Here is a 10,719-nt window from a genome sequence, read left to right on the forward strand (position 1 = left end):
CCTGTTTATTTTTCTTTCCAGTTCTCCATTACCTCACTTAGTATAATATTGTCCATTTTTTTCTTTTTTATGTTTCTTTAATTTATTTTAGAAGCATTCTTATTTACATATCCATCCCCCATTTCCTCCACCTCCTATCCTCCCATGGTCCCCACTGACCCCTCAACCCACCCCCTTCCACTCCCCAGGGATAGTGAGACCCTCCATGGGGGGCATCAAAGTTCTTTACATCATTTAGAAGAGGGTCCAGGCCCTCCTTCCCGTATCTAAGCTGCAATAGTATACCTCCATAGGTAATGGGACCCAAAGGCTATTTGTGCTCTAAGGATAAACACTGGCTCCACTGTTAGAGGTCCCATTGACTGAGTGTCTTGACCTCCTAGCTGGCACTCACATCCAGAGGACTTGATTCAGTCTAATACTGGCTCCCAAGCTTTACAACTAGGGTCTCCATGTTCTCACTAGGTCAGGTCAACTGTTTCTGCCTGTCTCTTGGCTCCTTTGCTCATCCTTCCTCCCTCTCCGCAACTGATTTCCAGGAGTATGGCTCAGTGTGTACCTATGGGTAGCTATTTCTGCTTTGATCAGCTACTGGGTGAAGGTAACCAAGGTAGTCATCAATCTCATTATAGGGGAAGGGCATCAAAGGCAGCCTTTCCTCTACTGCCTAGATTCTTAGTTGGGATTATCCCTGTGGATCCCCTAACATTTCCCCTTTGCTGGTAGGACATGAAAATTTTATTCTGACATTATCTCTGACCACAACAATAAAATTTAACAAATATTCACTAAACATTCTTACTCCTGTCACCAGCTATACAACACATACAGTATCATAGAACTGGCCACTAGGATTCAAACCCCATAGAACACTTTCCATGTTAAGTGGTGACAGCAGCATCCCACAGAAATCTGTAATACATATATACATAGTCCACATTCAGCCATTTTCACATATTTTTCAGTACTCAAAGTTACAGCGTTATTACAGTTACGTGTCTAAGTTTTTGCTCGATGAAAACCCAAGCCACTGCCTAAACATAACTGTACCAGTTGAGCTCAATATTATTAAAATGAATCTTATATATGTCCATAGCACAGAGATGTACAAGCCCCTAAAAACAGAGAGTCCACAAATACTTGTTTTAAATGCTACCATAGCACAACATTGGACAATGTTTAAACCTTTACCAACCAAACTAGTGGATTCTTATTTTACAAATCTGCTTAAAAGAAATATTCTTTATGAAAAAAATTACAAAAATGAATGTTCTCTTTAAAAAATTCACACTTTTAAAATTCAAATATGGCACAATGCTCCTGATGCCTAAAATATTTCCTAACAGTCACTTACCATGACATAGTACTACCCAGTAAGTTTAAAAGTTCTTTAAATGACTTGCACCAAAATTGTAAAAATCCATGGCCATCCTTGCAAGAGCCAGGTATGTAAAAAAAGGAATGCACTTTGATTCATACCAAATGCCCTGGGATTAATCATGCTATAAAAGTAACTGGCTTGAGGTAAATTTTTACAAATACAGTTGATTTTTCTCTAGTGTTAGCATTAAAATATCATTTAATAAATCAGTCTTATATTTAGATACAACAAAGACCATCTTTATTCACTTAAATACAGGAATTCCTGGTGTAATTAACCAATGGTCACCTTGCTCAGTGCCCAATGACAACTCATGCCTCATGGTTTCTACTAAGGCATGTAAATCTAGATATTTAAATAGATTATCTATTTTCTTCTACTTACCTGTAAGTTTATTGAAAAAATAACCTCATGAATTCCCTTTTCCTACTACTAATATTTAAAGAATGTGGAAATTTATTGGTTGATTTTCTTATTCTCTCAGTCATTTTTCGAGTTCACCATGAAAGTGAAAGCAAAATATTAAAAAACAGGAAATCAAGACTATTAAATTTGCCTTTGACATTATCATTTGGAAAGAATTATAAGTATAGTAACATAAAAGTTTGTGATAATTAATGCAGATTTCAGTAGGGACATAAGCATGATTCAAAAGCAAACATTTGATGACACTTGCAACACTTATTTTTCATAAGAACAGCCACGATCTTTATGATTATTTTCATGCACATTCCATAACTTTGTTTTAACCCATGGAAAGATAAGATAACTCTTACTCAAGTATGAACTGAAATAACTGTAAATCTTAACAACTGCATCCGTTAAGAAGAGGCTACCTGGTGGAGTGAATATTTGACATTTCAGTTATTAATTATTAACTCTCATGCTCTACGCCACTATAACCACCATAATAGTCATATGAATTTGTTCTTGTTTTAATACCTTCTTTGGGAAGCTCTCCTCTGGGAAAGGATTTAAAGATCTATGGACCCTCCAATTTATAGCACAGAGCCATCAAGTTTGCTATGAATCTGCCTGTAATGTAGTCATCCACAAAAATCACAGAGTATTATACAGGCCACACATAAAATGAGTGACATCTGACCAGAAGTTAGCAGCAAGTTCCCAACTGCAAAGTAAAATGGGAAATTGAATATAGAAGTTCCTACATAAGGGGATGCTGTGTGAGACACTCTGCCCATACTGCTGACCTTGCTTCATTTACAAAGGCTGAACTAACTCATTCCTTTACCTCCACATTTAAGTAAAAGTCTACTCAAGCAGTACGTAGAATTTTAACATTACATATGCACTGGATTCAATATTATATAGTACAGACAAATTGACATTATTGGAAAATATTATTAGGGAGCTTGAAATTATTAAGCTTTTACGTGAAACTGATCTTTTAATTGTCAAGAAACAACAACAAAACATACTTTAGCTTACTGTTGAAACCCTAATCAAGTAATTTTTCCTGAATACTATGAGAGCATTATTTGCTACAATGTCTAATTTTCTCTTTTTCTACCATCTAGTACATGAGTAAATAAAATGAATTATTGGACTTTTAAACACACATTTCAAAGTATGAAGGCTAAGAATGTAGCATGGTAGCATAAAGCCTAACTTCAGAGATTGATAAATTTATTTTTAGCATTTTTATTAAGGTATAAGAAACAGACAAATTCTGCATATATTTTAACACAATCAATGAGTTTGAGCATGTGCATATATTTGTGTAATCCTCATCATGATCAAGACCTAAACATGTCCACCACTATTATTAAATAACAGGTTTTGTATTCACTTTGAACATAATATTTTATGGAAGAATTATACAGGAAGGTTGAGGTGGCTTAGTTGGTGAAGTCCTTGCCTCACAAACACAAGGACCTGGCTGGGTTAAGTTAACCAACTTAAAGATGGACGTATGTCCACATATGCCTGTAATAGGCCAGTGCTGAGGAGGTGGACAAGAAACAGTCTTTATAGATTAGTGGCCAGGCAGTATTAACTAATTAGAGAGTGTCTGGCCAAGGAGAGACTGTATCTCAAAGAAGATGGATGGTCTTCTTAGGGATGACACCTGAGGCTTTCCTTTGGCCTCCATATACACAATCATATAACATGTTAACATATACACACATGAACAAGAAAATAACTAAACTTAATGTGTTACAGATTGTTCTTCCCACCAGCCTGGTCCCACAGCTGTGATGCCCCAAATAAACACACAAGACTTATATTAATTATGAAATTGTTGGCCAATGACTAGGGTTTCTTATTGGCTAGCTCTGTCTTAATTATTAACCCATTTCTATTAAGCCATGTATTTCCGTGTTGTTTTGGATTACCAGAGAATGTCAGACCTGCAAATCCTTTCCCTGCTACATAATGACTGCTCAGCGTCTCTACAGAGAAGAGAGCAATTTCCTGTTTGTCCTTGTTTATAACATGTTTCTGCCCAGCTCCATCACTTCCTGCCTGTCTGAATAGACCTCCAGACATCTATGGTTAACTAGTGGCAAGCTCCATTCTCTGACCCCCAGACATGCTTTATTTGTGCAAGAAAGATATCACCACATATTCCCCCCTTTTGTCTAAAAAGTAAGGTTGTAACCAATATGAGAAAAAGTATCTAAAATAAGAATGATAACTATGCACAATATACATGGCAATAAGTACAATGTCTAGTCCATAAGCAAATGACAAATTCTGAGAAAATAGTCCACTATCTATTTTTTCTTGATGAGTCAAGAGTCTTGTACTAATTTACTATCTATTTTAATTTTCATATCAAATTATATTTAATGTTTTTAAACCTATTATGCTTAATACATCAATAGTGAATTTCTTTACTAATTCTGGTAAACAGGGAAATCTATAACTATACTATTTAGTCTTCAACTCCCTCAGAGACCCAAGAAGGAAATAATATTAACTGAGGAAGCAGGAAGTGCGAGCAAGGGACTTCCAAAGAAATGTGAGAAATGACAGAAACATCTTGCTGCCTGGACAATCACCCAAGATTTTTCTGCAACATTGGGGCATCCATCTTCAGTCAAAAGGCCAGGCACATCTAACAGATATTCTGTGAACCAGGATAGCCTGAAAGACTGGACCACGTTGTCTTGGCAAGTTTTGCAGTCACTCTTTTTGGTGTCCTGTTTGTCCAATTTGGACAGCATACTGTCTGCTGTTGAGGCAAGGGCACTTTCTTGTCCAGTGGCTTACATTTACCACAAAGAACTTAAACTCCATGTGGACTTTCTTTGATGCCCATCATCTTCTCTGATGTAGATTGGTGCTGCCAGAAGCAGACATGTCTCATTGTCATAAAAGAGAACCCATGTAATTAAATCTTCTTAAATGCCATATTCTGTAGATCTCTGAAGTGTTTGAAGATGACCTGTGTTTCCAATACATCAGTTTGACCTTGTAAACATACCTAAAGTGACTACAGGTTTGATTGTTATAGTTGCCTAATTACTAAACTACATTTCCTACCTGTCTTTTATAGTTGATAACTAATGATGTACATATTTGCCTTAAGAAAGAAAGACAACTGTTCATGTGCCAGCAACTACTGATGCTGATTATTTGAACCTGTGACAATCATACATAAATGCATTTAAGACATAACAAAATGACTATATTCTTGTAAAACTGATTTTAAAACCAAATTATTTAATGAAACAAATGACATTCATACTTTTATTAGCATGTGTTAGCTTGAGCATCAGCTTCTATGTCACCACCATGCTAGGACTTCAGAGAAGACTTGTATCAGATACAATATGGTTAATTGTAGAAAGAAGAGTAAAATCCAAACTTGTTTCATTATATGTGTCTATAATGCTGCAGATTGTAAATTTATATGCTTATTGTCAGAGAGAAATATTTGTCCACAGACTTAAGATCTGGAACATGCAATTGCCTATTTTTGGAACAATGGGAAGATGATGAACAGGCTTGGTATTTTAAAAGATAAATTTAAGGGAACTTTGCACATTTGTCAATTACAGTTAAAACTTTGAATACAATGAATCCAAAATTTCAAGGACCAAGCACAATGTCATGTCTGTTAAACCATAATTCAATAGTGGAGAACCAATGCTCAGCTCTCAGAAGAGTGAATTGATGCTAAAAATACCTTTCTTTCTGACTCAGTGTTGTGTGTAGTCTCAGAAAAGATTTATGGAATCAATTTCAAGAAAATACAGAAACTCACATCTAGAGTCTACACAAGATGAATTCATATGGAAGACTCTTGATGTGAAACCTGAACATCTCACTTAGGCAGCAAAGAGGAGAAGAGGCTGTCTGCAGTCCCATCCTCACCTTAATGGGTTAAAAATTATTTGGAAATCAAGGATCAGGTTAATGACTTGGAGAAAATCTCTCTAGAGGAATTGGGGCTCAGAAGAGGAACTGTTTCACCCCATAAGTCAAGCACTAGACCTTTTCTGTACACTTATGAAACATTTTTTGATGGGGAATGTACTGTGTATGTTTATCTTATTGATTGTTAAATAAAATACTGTTTGGCCAATGTAATGGCAAGTGAGGCAGGACTAGGAGTCAAAGAGGATTCTGGGAAATGTAGTAGAGAACTGCTGATCCAGGCAGGAAGTGACATAGCAAGGAGACTCATATTTAAGCGAAGGAGAAACAGGAAGGGCTCTCTTTCCCCTCCGCTCCTGCTCCAGCAGCAAGATGTGATCCACCAACAAGGAGGGTCGCCAATAAGGCATCTGATGAGATAAGTCTTATAAAATATGTAGATTTATGATATTTAAGACTGAGCTAAAAGATGAGAAGTCCTAGCCATTGGCCAAGCAGCTTTGAACCTAATACAAGATGCTGTGTATTTATTTGGGCCTAACTCGGGCGGGTGGCTTACATAAAGCTCACACATGGCGGTGGGCTCAGGCAGCTTTTGGCGGAAAGATTTATTGTAATAATTTTTCTTCTTTTATTATGAACACAAGTACAGATGGTTGCTAGTCAATATGTCTGCATCCCCAGCAGAAGGTCAAGATCAGAGAGACTGTCTCAAGTCTAAATTTTAAAAAGTGACACCAATTCCCATATTTCTCACTTTTGTGTGTGTGAGAGAGAGTAAATGCATACTAAATGACAGTTATTAAGACAACTCTTAGATTCTTAATATAATGACTTTCTCTTGAAGATCAATGGCTGATTTTCTGAACCCCCATAACTATGAAAAAAACTTATATATGTTGATCGGACTTAGAAAATTCATGGTCCATTCATTGATTGTTGGTCATTCTGACTAAATAAAGAAATATAGGTTTAGTGATATGGAAACTGATTTGGCTACTTAGGCTTCAACAATAGCATTTCTTAAGAGACCTTTTCAATGCTGATTATTCCTGGGCATGGGTTGCTTAGTATTATAATGATTAAAACAATGATCACTAAAAGTACCCCTTCTGAATCTTGGAACTTGTGAGTATGTTTAGGTGAAGAACTTGAGATGAACAAAAATGTAAATTATTGTTGGTCATTGGGTAAGTCTAGTATATTCACAGGGTTTTAATAAGGGAAAAAGTGTGGGAGGGACATACAAGTCAGAATGGGACAAAGATTCAAAAGAGCATCAAGGTTTAGAGAGATGCACTTTGAAGGTGGACCAAGGAGCATGACCCCTGTAATTTAGGTAGAAACTATTAAAAAGCAAGAGCACATTATCCCCAGAAGCCTCCATATCAAATACCTTTTAACCCAGAAATTAATTTTAACCCCATTGTTTCTTCAGACTTTTCATTTAGATAACTGAGTGGAAACCAACTTTATGTTCCTTTAAGGCATTAAATTGGTGGTAAATTGTTAAACATAATTATAAAATTGGCAACTTGTTCTATCATTTTGATGATTGACCTACTCCAGTTTTTAATGTATAACAAGTGTGCCTTATTCCTGGGCTGGCCAAGGACCTAGTGGAGTCCAGCTCTCTTGTTAAGCTGCTGTGCTTGCTGCTGCCTCTCTTTAATTCCACTTTTTCTGCTTAATTCATGAAGTTTAGTTGTACATGTGTTCTAGTAGATAAAACCTGAATGGTGACTTGCTCATTGATCCTCAACCATATCCCTAAATTTACCCATGGAAAGACAAATTCTGGCATAAGTTTTATATCTGAGCATTTTGTATATATCTTCTTTCTATAGAAACTGACCAGAAGCTATGATTGTAATTGTTTTTAATGAAATCTATGCTGTCAATCTGTACAGTGAAGAATGTATTATATCAAATTTCCTATAGTCAGATGCATAGATGAGGATGTATTCATAGCCTTTCTAATGTGCAGTATATAAACAGCATATTGCAAGGAGTTTCAGTACTGGCCTCATATTTGAAAGATAGCTTCCAAATCTCTAAACAGCCTGAAGATGTGTCTCCAAATACTTTAAGCATGGGATCAACTCAGAGAGGTAATATGGAAATGCTGTTCATGGTAAATGTTGTTTTGTTCACCTGGAGTTCTGAGCCATCAGTTTCACCTCTGATACTGAGCAGTAAATACCAGCATACAGGAGTTCTATTCTTGTGATTGCCTGAAATAAAATACTGAGCCTTGAATGAAATTACTTGATTAATAACTCTTGCCAAGTGTTATTATACATTGTTGCTGAGAAAATGAAGCACTCTACTTGTAATTATCCTGGGAGTAGACAAATATCCTGGGTAGGGAGACAGCTCTGTGGATACAATGCTTGCCATGCAAGTAGAGGACCTGAATTTTATTATCCAGAACTCAGGTAAAATCTGGGCATTGCATGCTAAAAGCAGGGGAGATACCATGATCACGAAGGTAGTTTTCACAGGGAAAAGCTTATCCATTGTACTCTGAATATGGTGACTCCTGTGATTTTCCCCAATGAAGGAAATTTAACCGCAAAATCTGTGGTAGTGGGGGGGACTGCGTTTATGCTCTCTCTTGGGGGCGGGGTGCTGTTGCTCATGCATCTATAATCTTGGGCCTCCTACAACAAGATGGGAGGTGGAAACGTGACAGTAACTGGAAGGTCAAGAGCCAAAAGAGTGGAATATATAGAAATATGCAACAAAAAGAAACCTTTCTTTAAATGAGGTAAAAGCTAAAGATCATCATTCAAGGTTGTCTACTGACCTCTACACATGTCTATGGTATTCATGTACCCATGTTTGCATTCATCAACATGCACAAACACACACACACACACACACACACACACACACACACACACACACACACACACTAAAATGTTAGGAAATAATTTTAAATAAAAATTTTAAATACTTTAAATCACACTCCACTTTATGTTCATTTTCTTTTTTGCTGATTTTTAGTCTATATTTTCACTGTGAAGTGAACTATAGTCATGAGAACAGAATCTTCCCTCAGCTTTTAATCCTTATAAGAAATCATCAAAATTAGCAGTAACTTGGGAGGACTGGCAGCACAACATTATAGATACTTTCTTACAGACTAAATGATCAATAGTTTATTGATGAATAAAATCACAATTCATGAACTTGCTGAATTTTAAAATTATTCTTCAATATTAATAGTTTCCTACACAACACAATACAAACACACATACACATACGATCCCATTATATTATTTTGGAGAGAAATATTATTCTGTTTAATGTCATTACCAGATAAAGAGTTAATCCTGTGAATCACACTTAGCTCACTCTATTGGACATTCATGGGAAACCACTTCTATCTTTGCCTTTATTGTATTGATGCCCTTCTCTTCTTGCATAATTTGTGAGAGTTTTGGCATGAAATGAGCTATCATAATGTCTAGAGGGGCCAGTAGTCATTCATGGTACCTTCCCTCCTCTTTCCCTTCCTCATCATTCCATACTGCCTCATCCTGAGACAGTAGATATTTTCCAGGAGATTTCCTTAGTCACAAACTCCATAAAACTCATCTAATATAAAAATATTCTTCATTGTTGTTCCTACTTCATGTACAGTATCACATTAAAATGCTATGCAAAATATAGCATGTAAGGAAGATTACATCACTCTTTCTGTTACTGACAGTAGTACTCATAGCAGAAAATTCTTTTAAAACTGCTTTAGCCAGTGGTTCATACCAACTTGAAAACCTAGAACTGAAGTTATGTGACCTCTAATCCATACAGATCAATTACTTATATGGCAATACAATAAAGGTGTTTATTTTCATGTGTTAATTCTTTTATGAGGGCAACTTATGATAAATTTGTAGAACTGTTTTTGTAAACTTTAGTATTAAAAGATAATATCTTTCTCAAGTAATAGATAACACTATTTGCTTGGAAAATTGGACATTTGTTTCAGATGATAGTTTAAAAATATCATAACCTTTACTGGCTGAGTGAATAGCATCTTCTAATGTACTTTTTATTACCAAATGTTTGCCTGTTATGACAATATGACTGATGATCCCTAAAAACCTTCTCACATATATTCACAAAAGAGTACAGCCATTTCTCTGTTGTTTGTATTAGCATTTACTGTAGGATAGTAATGTTTCAGTGTTTCTATGAAGTATATCTTGCTATAAGTTTGAAATTTAACATTTTACCAAGTGTTATAAAAACATATGCTTGTAAAAGAGAAAGCAAATGACAAAATGACATAAATGTATATGGTTAACAATAATTTTAAGACATTTGTATATAACTAGACATCATCACAATTTATAAACAAATAGCTAAACAACCGAATTTGGGACTATGTGGAAATACACTTGTGCAAGTCACCCTTGTTTGACTACTTAGGTCAGGACTAGTCCTTCATTTGGGATTTCCATTCAGGGAATTATGAGGCAAAGTCTGTAACTCAATTCAATATTTTAAATGAAATCTTTCCACCTTGAAAACAAAGCAACTTATGGTAGCAAACATGCCTGGTAATTAAGTATATTTTCTTTGTATTTATCAATATAACTTTGAACTCACTCTATAATGCTGTGAACACCATTTCCCAAACTTAATGCAAAGAAATATGAACATATTCTGAAGATATGATTAGGTAGCTAAGTACCATATTACTCAGATGACTATAAGTCCCTCCATATACATTTTACTTGAAAGTGATTTGCAGAGGTACAAAGGGATAGACTAGAGATATTTTAAAGATCGTAATTTCCAGGGGCATAGAAATGGAAAAACAAGGTGGTAGAGCCTCATATCTTCTAGGATACCTGTTTTCAAATAGTCAAAATACATAAATTGTAGGGGCGAAAGAGTGTATTGGTAGCAGAAATATAAGCTGGTGCAGCCATTATGGAAAATAATATAAAAAGTCCTGGAGAAATTATGAATAAAAT

At 35.6% G+C, this 10,719-nt stretch overlaps 1 non-coding gene across 1 annotated transcript; it reads left to right on the top strand.

The window, feature by feature from the left end:
- Positions 1-8,184: 8,184 nt before the first annotated feature.
- Positions 8,185-8,348, top strand: LOC113834368. Its single transcript, XR_003482844.1, has one exon. It is a non-coding gene; the product is annotated as a U1 spliceosomal RNA (small nuclear RNA).
- The last annotated feature ends 2,371 nt before the right edge of the window (positions 8,349-10,719 follow it).

The sequence above is a fragment of the Cricetulus griseus genome, chromosome 2, assembly GCF_003668045.3.
Source record: "Cricetulus griseus strain 17A/GY chromosome 2, alternate assembly CriGri-PICRH-1.0, whole genome shotgun sequence".
Taxonomy (NCBI): Eukaryota; Metazoa; Chordata; class Mammalia; order Rodentia; family Cricetidae; genus Cricetulus; species Cricetulus griseus.